The sequence below is a fragment of the Zootermopsis nevadensis genome, unplaced genomic scaffold (genome assembly GCF_977971745.1).
Source record: "Zootermopsis nevadensis isolate Lab colony 2312 unplaced genomic scaffold, Znev_1.0 Znev_ptg000022l, whole genome shotgun sequence".
Classification (NCBI taxonomy): Eukaryota; Metazoa; Arthropoda; class Insecta; order Blattodea; family Termopsidae; genus Zootermopsis; species Zootermopsis nevadensis.
The window spans coordinates 11023821-11036837 of NW_028259154.1; the positions used below are offsets into that span (position 1 = coordinate 11023821).

A 13017-nucleotide genomic window follows, 5' to 3' on the forward strand; every position below is an offset into this window, starting at 1 on the left:
CCTACTACGAATATAACACAAGCGTAAAATTATTTCTTCGTAAAGTAATGTACGAGGTGCGATCGGAAAGTTTCAAGACTGTGTCAATAGCGGGCGAACCGGATGTAGTACGAGCGTCTGCCTTTAGGGGGTGCGGCCTACATTCATAGTGAATCAGTGTGCCAGCCGGCATCATCGAATTAGCATTTGTTTCTTAGTTACGCGCGTTTCGGTAGTGCATTACACCGACCCTCCTGCGATTTCGGAATGGCGTGTGCATCAAATTTTGCCAAAGACTCGCCAAAACGGCTACGGAAACCTATGAAATGCTAAAGCAAGCATTCGGGGAGTCCGCAATGGGTCGTGCACAAACTTTTGTGTGGCATTCACGTTTTAAAAATGACCGAACCTCTGTCGATGATGACGAGCGTTCTGGACGACCATCTTCGAGCACAACGCCCGAAAATGTTACGAAGATTCGGCAGGCCATTCACGAAGATCGACGTCGTACCATCAACGACTTGTGCGACATTGTTGGGATAGGCTATGGGACCTGTCAGCTGATTCTAAAGGAAGAACTGAAGGCTGACAAAGAAAGATTTCCAGGGATGCTTCCAGGCTTGGCAGCGGCGCTGGGATCGTTGTGTTCACTCCCAGGGGAACTACTTCGAGGGTGATGGATGAATTTAATACCTGAGATAAGTGTACTGGTTTTTATACGCGCATTCTGGAAACCTTTCGATCGCACCTCGTATTTCTATAAACAGATAACGTTATTCATTAATCAAATTATGACCAAAGCTGAGACCACAACCCAATAAAACATTTACGCCATTAACTACTTATAATTAACTCCACGGTGTATAGAGTATTCATTTATCAGCTTATTAACTGATTGAAGAATTTTTTCTATATACGTCATCGGTACCTGAAAGTTCATCGTGGTTTCACAAAAGCTAGACAATGAACTCACTCACTCCATATCTCTAAATATTTATTTTAATCTAATCCTTCCCAAGAACTTTGCCTCACAGAGGGTTTCTTTCCTTGACGTCGTCCGGGGATTTAGTATAACAAGATCGATAACTACATCGAGATTCTAAATGTGATATAGTTACATGCTGTGATATCAGTGAATGTTTCAAGGTTCTCATAGCGCAAAATAAAACTACGTTTCGATGTTTGTGAACGCGCTCTGTGGGATGGATGTCGGCGCAGAAATAACGCCTCTGCTGCGTGGGGCTGCTGGGTAAAAAGCAGATGGCGTTACAATCGGTCCAGGAGGCCATGACTCCCGGCTAGTCCATTGACAACTCATTTAGTGGTCTGCGCGCTTCAGTGAGAGAACGATTAACACGAACTGAGAGAAAGAACTAGCATGTGACAGGACTTTCCTTGAATTATACAGTAATCCCAAAAAATTGCTAACTCCCTTCTCTCATAGAAACTTAAGTTTAATTACTGTCTATAAAAAGACATACGAATGTACTGTGTCCTTGACGAGTTTAATCCATTTCACATCCCCGGACTCTGTAAGACTCATTTTAATATTATCTCTTCCAACCTGGTATTCTAATCGACTATTAAAATGTGCTGTGTTAACTGAAATTAACTACAAGCCCAGAAATATCTTATAATTTAAAGTAAGAAGATGTTTATGAACGCTGTCAAGAGAAACATGATCCAAATGGCCATGGTTTTAACACGGCATGTGAGAGCCCGGCTAAAACTACGATGAAGCCAAAACTCTGGTACGTATTCCAACCCACGACCAACGACACAGCATAGAACAACAGAGGCAGAACGGTTGCAAATCCCGTGTTATTAACTGGCTGTACCGACGCCTTAATTATGAAAATGTAACGTGAGCTGCATTGCTTTGCTAGCTGACGGCTAGTAAAGTGAGGTGAAGCAAAGCGCGCACTAGCGCTCCTAACAGAGAGAAGCCGAAACTCTCTACATTTTCTGCATGTAGCCAGTTTGTTTAGGTATTGTTTGTTTCCGTGAAACGGACACCACTGGCTGCAAATATACGGACAATTGGCAACTGAGCGAACAGCTGGTAGACATGGCAACACGACTTCGTAATGATGACAAAATAGTGAGAACTGAGGTTCTCATGATGGCGAGTACGAAGACGGCTTCTTGGATTATCTCGTAGAAATTTAAAACGTTTCAGAGTTACATACGTACTACCTCCATCATCGGGGAGTACGGCGCAACAAGTCGATTGTACACACCGATTAATCGATAACCACGACAGGTATGCATGCGTATAGATCGCATGTATTCTCGATACTAGATGGAGCTACCTTACATTTCGGGCTCCTTCGTAATAAATTCTACTTACTCACCCCACCATTTTGTCATTGCAGCCGTAAAGTGTGATACAGAGCAACAAATATAAACAATATTAACGGCAGTGAAACTAAAATAATGCGCCCTTTCTGATCCCTGACAGTAGTGGGAGTGAACACAAGTCCTAAGGTAAAAATCGAATCGAGGTTTTCACCATTCTTTGACGCATTTTTTTTAAAAACTAGTGATCCGTCCCTGATAATCACGTAGCAGACATAAAACGAGTTAAACAATATTTCACATGAACTAAATTATTAGAGCCAGTCTCATTTCAGCTATTCACTAATCCCATACACGAATTTCCACCTCGCAAAACATTAAAACAAAAATTGTAGCAAACAATATATCCGTTCCCTCAAACGAACAATACAAACTTTTATTTAATTTCAGACTTCCTCCTATCTTTGTATGTGTTTACAATATAAAGAGTCCCCATCTCTGCCACACCGTGGGAAACATTTTAACGAACATAACAAAGGCCTCTACAGTCATCATTACGTTCTTGGAATTTTACTTTTCAACGTTGTTTCACCTGCTACTCGGGACAAGACTTCGAAAACTGAAATCTGATTGTGCCCATATCACGATTATTTAAAATTAATCAACATTTTACTAACATAAATTAGTTTTTCGATAACTATAACTGACGGGTCAGAGACCTGCTATCGAATTAATTATTTACGCGCCAGAATCTAAAACCTTATGAACACAAGTGTTTAAAACGATCATACAAGCCTGGTTGTTGACACAGGGCAGAGTGGTCAGCTTAAAACAGCAATTTCCCATTAAAATTACAGTTGTCCCACGACTCGCCTTGGAGTCACTTGACAGGAGGGCTCCTACTCATTGGGGGGGGGGGGTGAGTGGTCAGCGTCACGCCCCGGCCGGCTTTACCCCCTGGAAAGGACGCCGGTACCAACTGGATAGGAGTCTGGGCGCAGATGCTAAACGAAAAGTCTACTCCCCCTGAAGGGGATCGAATCCCGGTCGTCCAGTCCGTGTTCAGGCTGACTCAGCTTCCCCGCTCGGAATTTTCTATGCAGTTAAAGTGTTCACTTATCTCCATAAAACTAAACCTTTTCATTTGCGAGAGTGTTGTCAAAATTACTTCTCAATATTCCCATATTAACTTATAAAATAATTACAAGTTCACCCTTAACACTGGTATAATTATCTTTCAATTAATTAAGATACTTATTTCACTTAATTGGCAATGATTACTGCAATAATTCGAAAGAAATATACGTGGTATTAGGCAGGCCATTGGCCACGTGGTCTGAGGCATAGACCTCGTGCGCTTGGTCGCTGGGACCGTGGGTTCGAATCCCACTCAAGGCATCTATGTTTGTCCGCGTCTTTCTGTGTAGGTACAGGCCTTGCGACGGGCTGATCACTCATCCAAGGAGTCCTACCGAATGTCTAATAGTATTGAATGACTGAATGTGTACCTCGACACCTGAGGATAAAAGAGGATAAAGACTTAAAAATAAAAGAGAGAGAGAGAGAAGCATTGATGTTTCTCTTTATGAAAGGCTTCGGGCTACATCAAGATTTTTAGCGACCGGATGTAGTTAATGAAGTCTTTAAATTTCAATTTATAAATCATGGAATAAAACAAATCTTGCAGGTAAGTAACAGTAATATATCAGAAATACAGTGTTAATAAATTTACGTACATAATTTTTTTATACTAAACCACTTTCAAAGTCCTTTCACTTATAAAGTTGAACGCAACTGTCATCAGATGACCGTCTCATGTTTTTTCTTTCAAGATTTATAACACAAATAATACGTCATTTACGAGTTTTTCGGCATAAGTTACGCTGTTCATTTAGTAATGATTTGAGCTTGCTAGTCGGCGAAACTGTTTCGCTGTCATTAAATTTCACTCCACGCGGGCAACATGATACAATAACTGAAAAAAGATGTTTCACATATTTTAAATCCTTAATCTTTTCAAAATCTCCTTTAAAATAAATAAATAATAATTCGGTACAAATATAAATATCTTACTTTCACAAATAATACTAACAGAAATTAATACAGGCACCGCACATTTATTTTCCACCCATTTTCAGTGGTTAATTGTTGGTGAAACACTTACAAAGAAAATGTAATTTTCCTTTCTTGTGACCGTAGTTGGCAGACATGTTTCAATATGTCCACCGCCTGGAGCTGGGTCTTTGTAATTTTGTACTTTATAACTACAAAAGTTTTCACAGTCTTGTATTAATGACAATTTATAATGTCATTTATGAATTTATGTTATATACGTGTGGTCCCATTTCCGATGGTGGCACACTAGAACGTACCAATTTCTCAAAAAATAAAATACAAATGTCTTAATATAGAACAGGCGGAACATTCAAATTCCATCGGGACAAATCTGCCATAGGTACTAGTTGAGAAAAATACAAAGAACACGGCCAAAAACCCAACCGAGAAACCGAACTGTTTAACAAATATTTTAATAATGGGAGTACAACTGCCGTTGCAAAATAAGATATTATCTAGTTTACAAAATGCGTAATCATATTATTTAAAACTTATGTATATTAAATTATGCATAAATTAATATCAGTAAATTTTATTTTATTGTATTTCTACTTACATTTCTTTCAGCATAATCGAGATTAGCTTCTTTTCCGACCGCTACTATCAATCCATAACTTCGTACTTTCGTCATTCGATCACTTTACTTACATTTTACTTTCCACAATAATTCCTGACTCCAACATAATTAAATAAATTCAAATACGAACTCTTACGGCCAGAACATTATCAAACAAAACAACAAAACCTGTAACATCCTTATGGAGATCCCAGACATGCTACGAAACAGAAATGGATGTTAAAACATTAAGCCGAATCCGATTTTTTGTTCAGTCGAACGAAGCCTAATGAACGCTCCTCGATTTTAACCCCACACGTGCAGTTACAACTGGTAAAATCTGCACTGCGCATGCCTAACCGTTAAAAAAAAAAAGTGAGCGTGAGAAGCCGCCTATCACTGGATATTAATACCAACCACAAAAAAAATCAACAACAACGAACAGGAATATAAATATGAACAGACTAGCCGATGGCTAATAGCCAAACGATAAAAGCTTTAAAACAGTCTCAATACAGGCCCAACAGTTATCATTATGGAATATTAATCGCTGTATTGACAGTCGATCTTGTATCCATCCGCTGTTTGTTTTGTGAGATGTGGTAACTTTAGCAGACAGTTTTATTTTTCGTAACAGAAAGAAAGGCTGTGCTGTTACTTCGTGTATGAGAAACGAAAACTGATGGATCACGTCCAGGTGCATAAATTCCGATGGCGTGCTTAGGTCACTGATACCCGCAGATTTCAGCAAACAGGTGTGGCCCAGTTCTGAACACTTGGAGCGCTCCCAGAAGAGGTCGCCAACATGAATAGTAATCCGTAGCTCCTTGACTGATCGTGCACCATGATGAGCATATGTTACCAAGTACTGTGAAAAACACCGGGACAAACCATCCGCCATGAAGAGTCATTTACAGTGTAATTACATGTACAAAAATTAGACCTTAAGAAGAATATTACATATGGCTGTTGAGACTAATAAGCCTCTTGTATTGTTAAGATCACTGCAAAAGAATAAGAATATATATAAAATGATGAGAGATGAGTGGGAGACATGTTATTTCTAAACAGAGGAGAGCATAATTTTATTAGACAGTTCCCACGCTTTGCCGGCTCGTCCTTCTGCTGAAGATAGAATGAGAACGAAGATATTCCAAAAGGAAAAATAATAATTTTGATTTGATTTCTAGCTGTTATCATACAGAGCACAGCGGAGTCGAAAAATAATAAACTAGGGTGCGCCGGTCAACCTCGCAGCAGAGCCATTTTGTTAACAGGAAAATGTTCCCCATTCAAAGGCCTCTTATTGTACAACGCTGGTTGCATATCTGCTCCCTTTGTAAGCCTGCGAGAACACTATTGAATAGGCTAATGCCTCCCTTCCAAGACTTCGATGTGAACAATGTCGACGGCACGAGATGTAATGCCTTGCTTCCTTCAAAAGTAACCATAGAAGCCAGAGTAAAGTTAATTATACGACAGTGTTCTATCTTTATGTAAAATTTCGCCTAGTTCACATTTTCATTACGTGGAAGTTTGAAAGTTCGCATGTACGTCATATTAGTAACCTAGAACAAAATTATAAACGTCTCTTATAAAATGTGTAAGATATATTTAAACATCTCTATAACCTAAAAACATTACAAAACCGGTAACCCTAGAATTTTAAATTGTCCAAAGAAATGATCCGAATAAAATCTGCACTATTTTAAAACTATTTCTAGCAATACGAGGTGCGATCGGAAAGTTTCAAGACTGTGTCAATAGAGGGCGAACCGGATGTAGTACGAGCTTCTGCCGCTAGGGGGTGCGGCCTACATTCATAGTGAATTAGTGTGCCAGCCGGCATCATCGAATTAGCATTTGTTTCTTAGTTACGGGTGTTTTGCTAGTGCATTACACCGACCCTCCTGCGATTTCGGAATGGCGTGTGCATCAAATTTTGCCAAAGACTCGCCAAAACGGCTACGGAAACCTATGAAATGCTAAAGCAAGCATTTGGGGAGTCCGCAATGGGTCGTGCACAAACATTTGTGTGGCATTCACGTTTTAAAAATGGCCGAACCTCTGTCGATGATGACGAGCGTTCTGGACGACCATCTTCGAGCTCAACGCCCGAAAATGTCACGAAGATCGACGTCGTACCATCAACGACTTGTGCGACATTGTTGGGATAGGCTATGGGACCTGTCAGCTGATTCTAAAGGAAGAACTCCACATGCGACGCATCCTGTCTGAGGACCAGAAGCAGAATCGACTTCTCGTTTGTCAGGAGCTCAAAGATCTTGCAAGAACCGACCCCAACTTCCTTTCTAAGCTCCGTGTGACTTCTTCCTCTTCCCAAAGATGAAAATTCAGCTAAAGGGAAGGAGATTTGAGACGATAGAAGAGATTCAGGCAGAATCGCAGATGGTGCTTGACGGGCTGACAAAGAAAGATTTCCAGGGATGCTTCCAGGCTTGGCAGCGGCGCTGGGATCGTTGTGTTCACTCCCAGGGGAACTACTTCGAGGGTGATGGATGAATTTAATACCTGAGATAAGTGTACGGGTTTTTATAGGCGCAGTCTTGAAACCTTTCGATCGCACCTCGTACAACATTTCGGGGCACTGTTGTTTCTAATTCTGTTATTCCTAGGTGTCCATCTCGATATTATTTACAACAACCTTAATTAAATGCTTAATAATGTTCTTTGTCTGGATTTTGATGTCAAAACGGAGATTGTTACAATGTTTCCTTTTGTAATTTTTCAGTTGTGTTGTATGATCATCGAGAAGTAAAAAATACAAATACACATTAGTCTAGAAACGTCTCTATTTTGAGATGCAAACACTTCTAGTTTATACATAACGTGCTAACGACATTCCCGGTTGGAAATTTCTTGTTCAGCGTGGTACGTGTCTATGTTGTGACTTAGGGTTCTAGGTTAGGTTACCCAACCTCAACGAAGGAATGAAATATGTATGATCCGATATGACGTGTACCTCAGTATGGATCTGGAAGTGAAGAACAGTTCCATGTAATAGCTTGCTAAATGAACCCTATAAACCAGTGGTATTCAACCTGGGGTACGCGTACCCCCGGGGGTACGCGAAGACATCTTAAGGGATACGTGAAATTTAAAAAAATATATATATTATTTTACGATAAACACTGAATAATCAGTAATGTAATTTAATTTATTTTAGATGTAGATTATATACTATGTATAACTCGAATTATACACCAAAGTTGAAGAGTAATTATATCTGGGGGTACGCAAACAAAAGAGGTTGAATACCAATGCTATAAACTATATGCATCTTACCCGAGTGAAAATTCAGTTGAAGCCAAACGGTTTACGCTGAAAAGTCAACCAACCGACGGACACATTTTCCTTACTTTGAACACAAACTTTGAACCACTACATTTGATATTTCGCTTATTTTCCTTACCAAATAAATAAATAGTTTTCGTCATATTTCACTCGATGTAATACATGTGATCTTAAAACGTCAAATGCCTCAACTATAAAAAGAATATTTTACACTAACACAAGAGTTATGATACTGTAGCAACAATTAATTGCAGTAATTAACAGTAATTTAGTTTCTGGTGCCATATTAATAATTATGACATAACTTTCATCAAATAGTTGACTAATCCCTTACTTCGCTACCAAAAAATCTACCCCTGACTAAACGTATACGTTAAGGGTGGACAAGTTTACGTGTATACAACGTCTGTACATTCCAACGAGATCAACACGACTTAATTTTAAAGGGCTGTAGATCAGAATAGGATCGGATCAACATTTATTTACATTTTACTTGTTTATGATAACACAATATCTCAAATTTACTGAAAGACAATATTTAATCACCTGATATAAAATAACTAACTAACTAAACTAACTAGATGGCTTACCGAACCCGAAGGTTCATCACCGAATTAACCAAAGCCCTCCACCGGACCCTGTCCTGGGCCAACAAAATCCAGTTTCCTTCAACTCCTATCTCCCATAGATCCCGCCTGAGATTATCCTCCCATCTACGTCTAGGTCTCCCCAGCGGTCTCTTCCCTTCAGGTTTCCCAACCAGTACCCGGTGCACACCTCTTGTCCCATCCATGCGCGCTACATGTCCCGCCCATCTCACCCTTCTCGACTTAATCACCCTCACAATACTGGGGGAGCAGTACAGATTTTTAAGCTCGTCATTGTGCAGTTTTCTCCACGCCCCATCGTCTTCCCTCCTAGGCCCAAATATCCTCCTCAACACCCGATTCTCAAACACCTGCAATCTGTGTTCCTCCCTCTGAGTGAGAGACCATGTTTCGCACCCATACAAAACAACAGGCAAGATTATTGTTTTGTATACTTTAATTTTCAGGTTCTTAGAAATCAGACGGGAAGACAAAATATTTTGGACTGAGAAGTAGCAAGCATTTCCGGAATTTAGTCTCCTCCTAACTTCCTCACAAGTATCATTTTGATTTGTTATTGTTGTTCCCAAATATTTGAACTTTGTAACCCTTTCAAAGGATTTATTAGCTACCCTAAGATAATTTTGCCCGCCTGTCTTCTGATGACGAGATACTAACATGTACTTAGTTTTTTCTGAATTTACTTCCAGCCCCACTTGTCTACCAGCCTCTAGTAAAACTTCTGCGTTCCTCTTTATTGTATTTATATCGTCCCCCAATAAATTAACATCATCAGCATATGCCAATAGCTGATGTGTCCCGTTCAATTGCAAACCCTCCTGCCTACCTTGGACCTTCCTGATGGCGTATTCTAGCGCAAAGTTAAAGAGCAAGGGAGACAAAGCATCTCCTTGTTTTAGACCGTTCTTGATGAGGAATGTCTCAGATACATATTTACCTACTCGAATTTTGCTGCAGGTTTCATTTAAGCACATTTTTATTAGACCCACTAGCTTCTTTGGTATACCAAATTCAATAAGAATATTATATAGCACTTCTCTCTTCACAGAGTCATAGGCTTTTTTGAAATCTATAAATAACTGATGTACAGTCCCACCGAACTCCCATTTTTTCTCTAGTATCTGACGAATGCAAAAGATCTGATCAATCGTTGATCTGTTTCGTCTGAACCCACACTGATGATCCCCAATAGTTTCATTCGCATATGGGGTTAATCTTGCCAAAAGAATGTTGGATAGAATTTTGTATGAGGTTGATAGCAGCGATATTCCTCGGTAATTACCACACTCAGTCTTGTCCCCCTTCTTATAAATAGGAATAATTATGGATTCCTTCCATTGATGTGGCATCTCTTCCTTATCCCAAATTAACTGAATAAGCTTATGGATCCTCATATGCAACCCTTTGCCACCTGCTTTAATTAATTCGGCCGGAATCTGATCAATTCCTGGAGATTTATAACTTTTCAACTTCCCAATGGCTAGTTCCACTTCATCTAAGCTAGGTTCTGGCACCAACAGTTCAGCTGTATGCATTTTAATCTGTCTAGTATCACCAGTATCATGAACATTTAAGAGCTCGCTAAAGAAATTTTTCCACCTATTCACAATTTTTATTGGATCTGCAAGCAAATTGCCACTATCATCCTTTACCAAATTAGTCTGGGGTTGATATCCTTTCTTAAAGTTATTAATGCCTCTGTACAGGTCTCTGATGTTTTTTTCCTTATTATTTGTCTCAAGTTCAGCAATTTTGCCCTTCAGGTATTCCCTTTTCTTAGTCCTAAAGGTTCTACTAGCCTCACGTCTCACGTTACATAGATTATCCGCATTTGTTTTGTTTGGGTTCTGCAACCATTGAAATTTTGTTTGCTTCCTTCGATCTATTAATTTTGAACATTCTTCATCAAACCACGGTTTATTTTGCTTTCTCCTGTAGTATCCTAGTTTCTCTTTTGCTGAAATTTTGATGCAGTTTCTGACATTTTCCCACTCCCTGTTGATGTCCACACTTTCATTATCCTCATTTGTCTCTAAAATTTGAAACCTATTCGAAATTTCAACTTGATATTGTTCCTTTGCCTCTCCCTCACTTAATTTTTTCAAATCAAATCTTTCTGTGTCAAAATTTTGTTTAGTTCGTCTACTTACTGAAAGCCGCTCCCTCACTTTTGCTACCACCAGATAATGATCAGTGTCGCAATCTGCTCCTCTGAATGATCTCACATCAATTACATTTGTCTGCCTTCTCTTATCTACTAAAACATGATCTATTTGATTGTGTGTTCTGCCATCTGGGGAAGTCCAAGTGTATTTATGAACATCACGGTGTGGAAATTTTGTACTTTTTACAATTAAATCTTTTGACGTAGCGAAGGTCACTGCTCTGACGCCATTATCATTACTAAGTGCATGGAGACTCTCGCTGCCTATTGTGGGTTTGAAGACATCCTCCCTCCCAATTTTTGCATTGAAATCTCCTAGCAGAATTTTCATGTGATACTTGCCAAATGTATCAAATACTGATTCCAATTCTTCATAAAAGCTATCCTTGATATCATCGCTTTTGTCTTCAGTTGGGGCATGAACATTAAGGACAATGATGTCGCACCAACGTCCTTCCAAAATTACGTAAGACAACCTGTCACTAACAAATTCTACTCTCTTAACTGCTGCCCTAATTCTGCTATGAACAAAAAAACCCGTCCCTAGCTGATGATTGTCATTCCCCTTTCCATAGAAAAATGTAAAATTGTCCACTGGGATCGTGCCCTCCCCCTCCCATCGCACTTCCTGCACTGCCACTAAGTCTAACTTATAATTCCCTAATTCCCTACACACTGATTTCAGTGCCCCAGCCCTATAGAGGCTCCTAATGTTCCAGGTACCAAATCTCATGTCCTTTTTCAATTGCCGTGGTCGTGCCAAAGAGTCCGTCCTGATCCGAGGCTTGGTTGATTTTTTCGTAACACATATTTTTTTTTAAAGGTGAAAGGTTGTTAGCCCTACACCCAACCCCCAACCTGGAGGACCAGGGTATCACTCTTAGTCTAGCGCATCTCCTTAGACCTGTCCGGCTTGGGTGACCCTACCATGAGCCGAAGCTCAGGCCGGCATAGCCCTAAGGGTCATTTGAGCACGCAAGCCTCCTCACCCGGCAGATTGCCTTCGACAAGGTGGTGATACCTTCGAGAAGGCCTGATATAAAATAAGTCTTTCGAATTCAGATAAATACTTAATCCTTCAGTAATCGATATGCAGTGCTTTGTTAAACTGGGCAATCGTCAGTTTGTTGCTATTAATTAATCACACTGGGATCTTATGATATTTAACACTTTAAGTCAGTGGTAACTATATGCCCCACCTGTTTGAACAATTAATAACTCTTCATTTTGTATTTATGAGTTTTGTATGATTTTCACTGTAACCAGTAGCTTTTTCCTTAAATAACGTTAACCAGTTCATTTTTTTGTAATTGTGTAATATTGTGTTTTATTTGCAATACGGACTAAATTCTTCAATATTATTTAAACAATTTTCGGCTTCAAAGGGTTACAAAGTTAGCTTCCGCTAGTGACTGTCTTTAAAGACGTGATGGGTCAGAGAAGTTCACTGTCCCGAAGTAGCTCAATCAATCTCACTCAAAAGAAACTCGTTCAAAGCAGTCATTTCGTTCACGAGTCGAGTAGTGAGGTAAGTCGTTCGCGAGGTGAACTAACCGCTCGCTGAAATACGAGTCGTTCACAGGTCTCATAAGTGAGAAATTCAATTTTATCGACTCGTCGAAGGATCCATCCCCACTGTAAATTGAATGACTGGACATGACGACAGAGGAACTATTCCTCAATGTGGAAATATTTTTGTCTCAACCACGCCTTGAGTGGTTCTGAGGCCCACTCACTCCCCTAACTAATAGATCCTGAACAGAATTTTCATAATTAAATCGCGGGTCGCGAAACTGACCATCCAACTCAATCGAGGTCTGAGTTTAAATTTCGTTCACTTTAAACTCCAGTCTCCCTTACATTTTCATGGCGTACTGCTTAAGAACAAAGGCATCTCAACCTTTACAGAGAAAAGGGCTGATGCAGTTCACTTAAAATTTAATGGGAATCGGTGATTTGATTTATATGTAAAAAGGAGACAG

General features: G+C 39.7%; 1 protein-coding gene across 7 annotated transcripts in view; it reads right to left on the reverse strand.

The window, feature by feature from the left end:
• The window catches only part of sns (nephrin adhesion molecule sticks and stones), a 436207-nt gene that overhangs the window by 369190 nt on the left and 54000 nt on the right, over positions 1 to 13017 (reverse strand). The window contains exon 1 of one of the 7 annotated variants that reach the window (XM_087353864.1): positions 4949 to 5224. The exons of the other annotated variants lie outside the window; for them this stretch is intronic. The gene's annotated coding sequence lies outside the window, so the exon portion shown is untranslated. Of the gene's footprint in view, positions 1 to 4948; positions 5225 to 13017 lie in introns of those variants that run through there. 7 annotated transcript variants of the gene reach the window in all.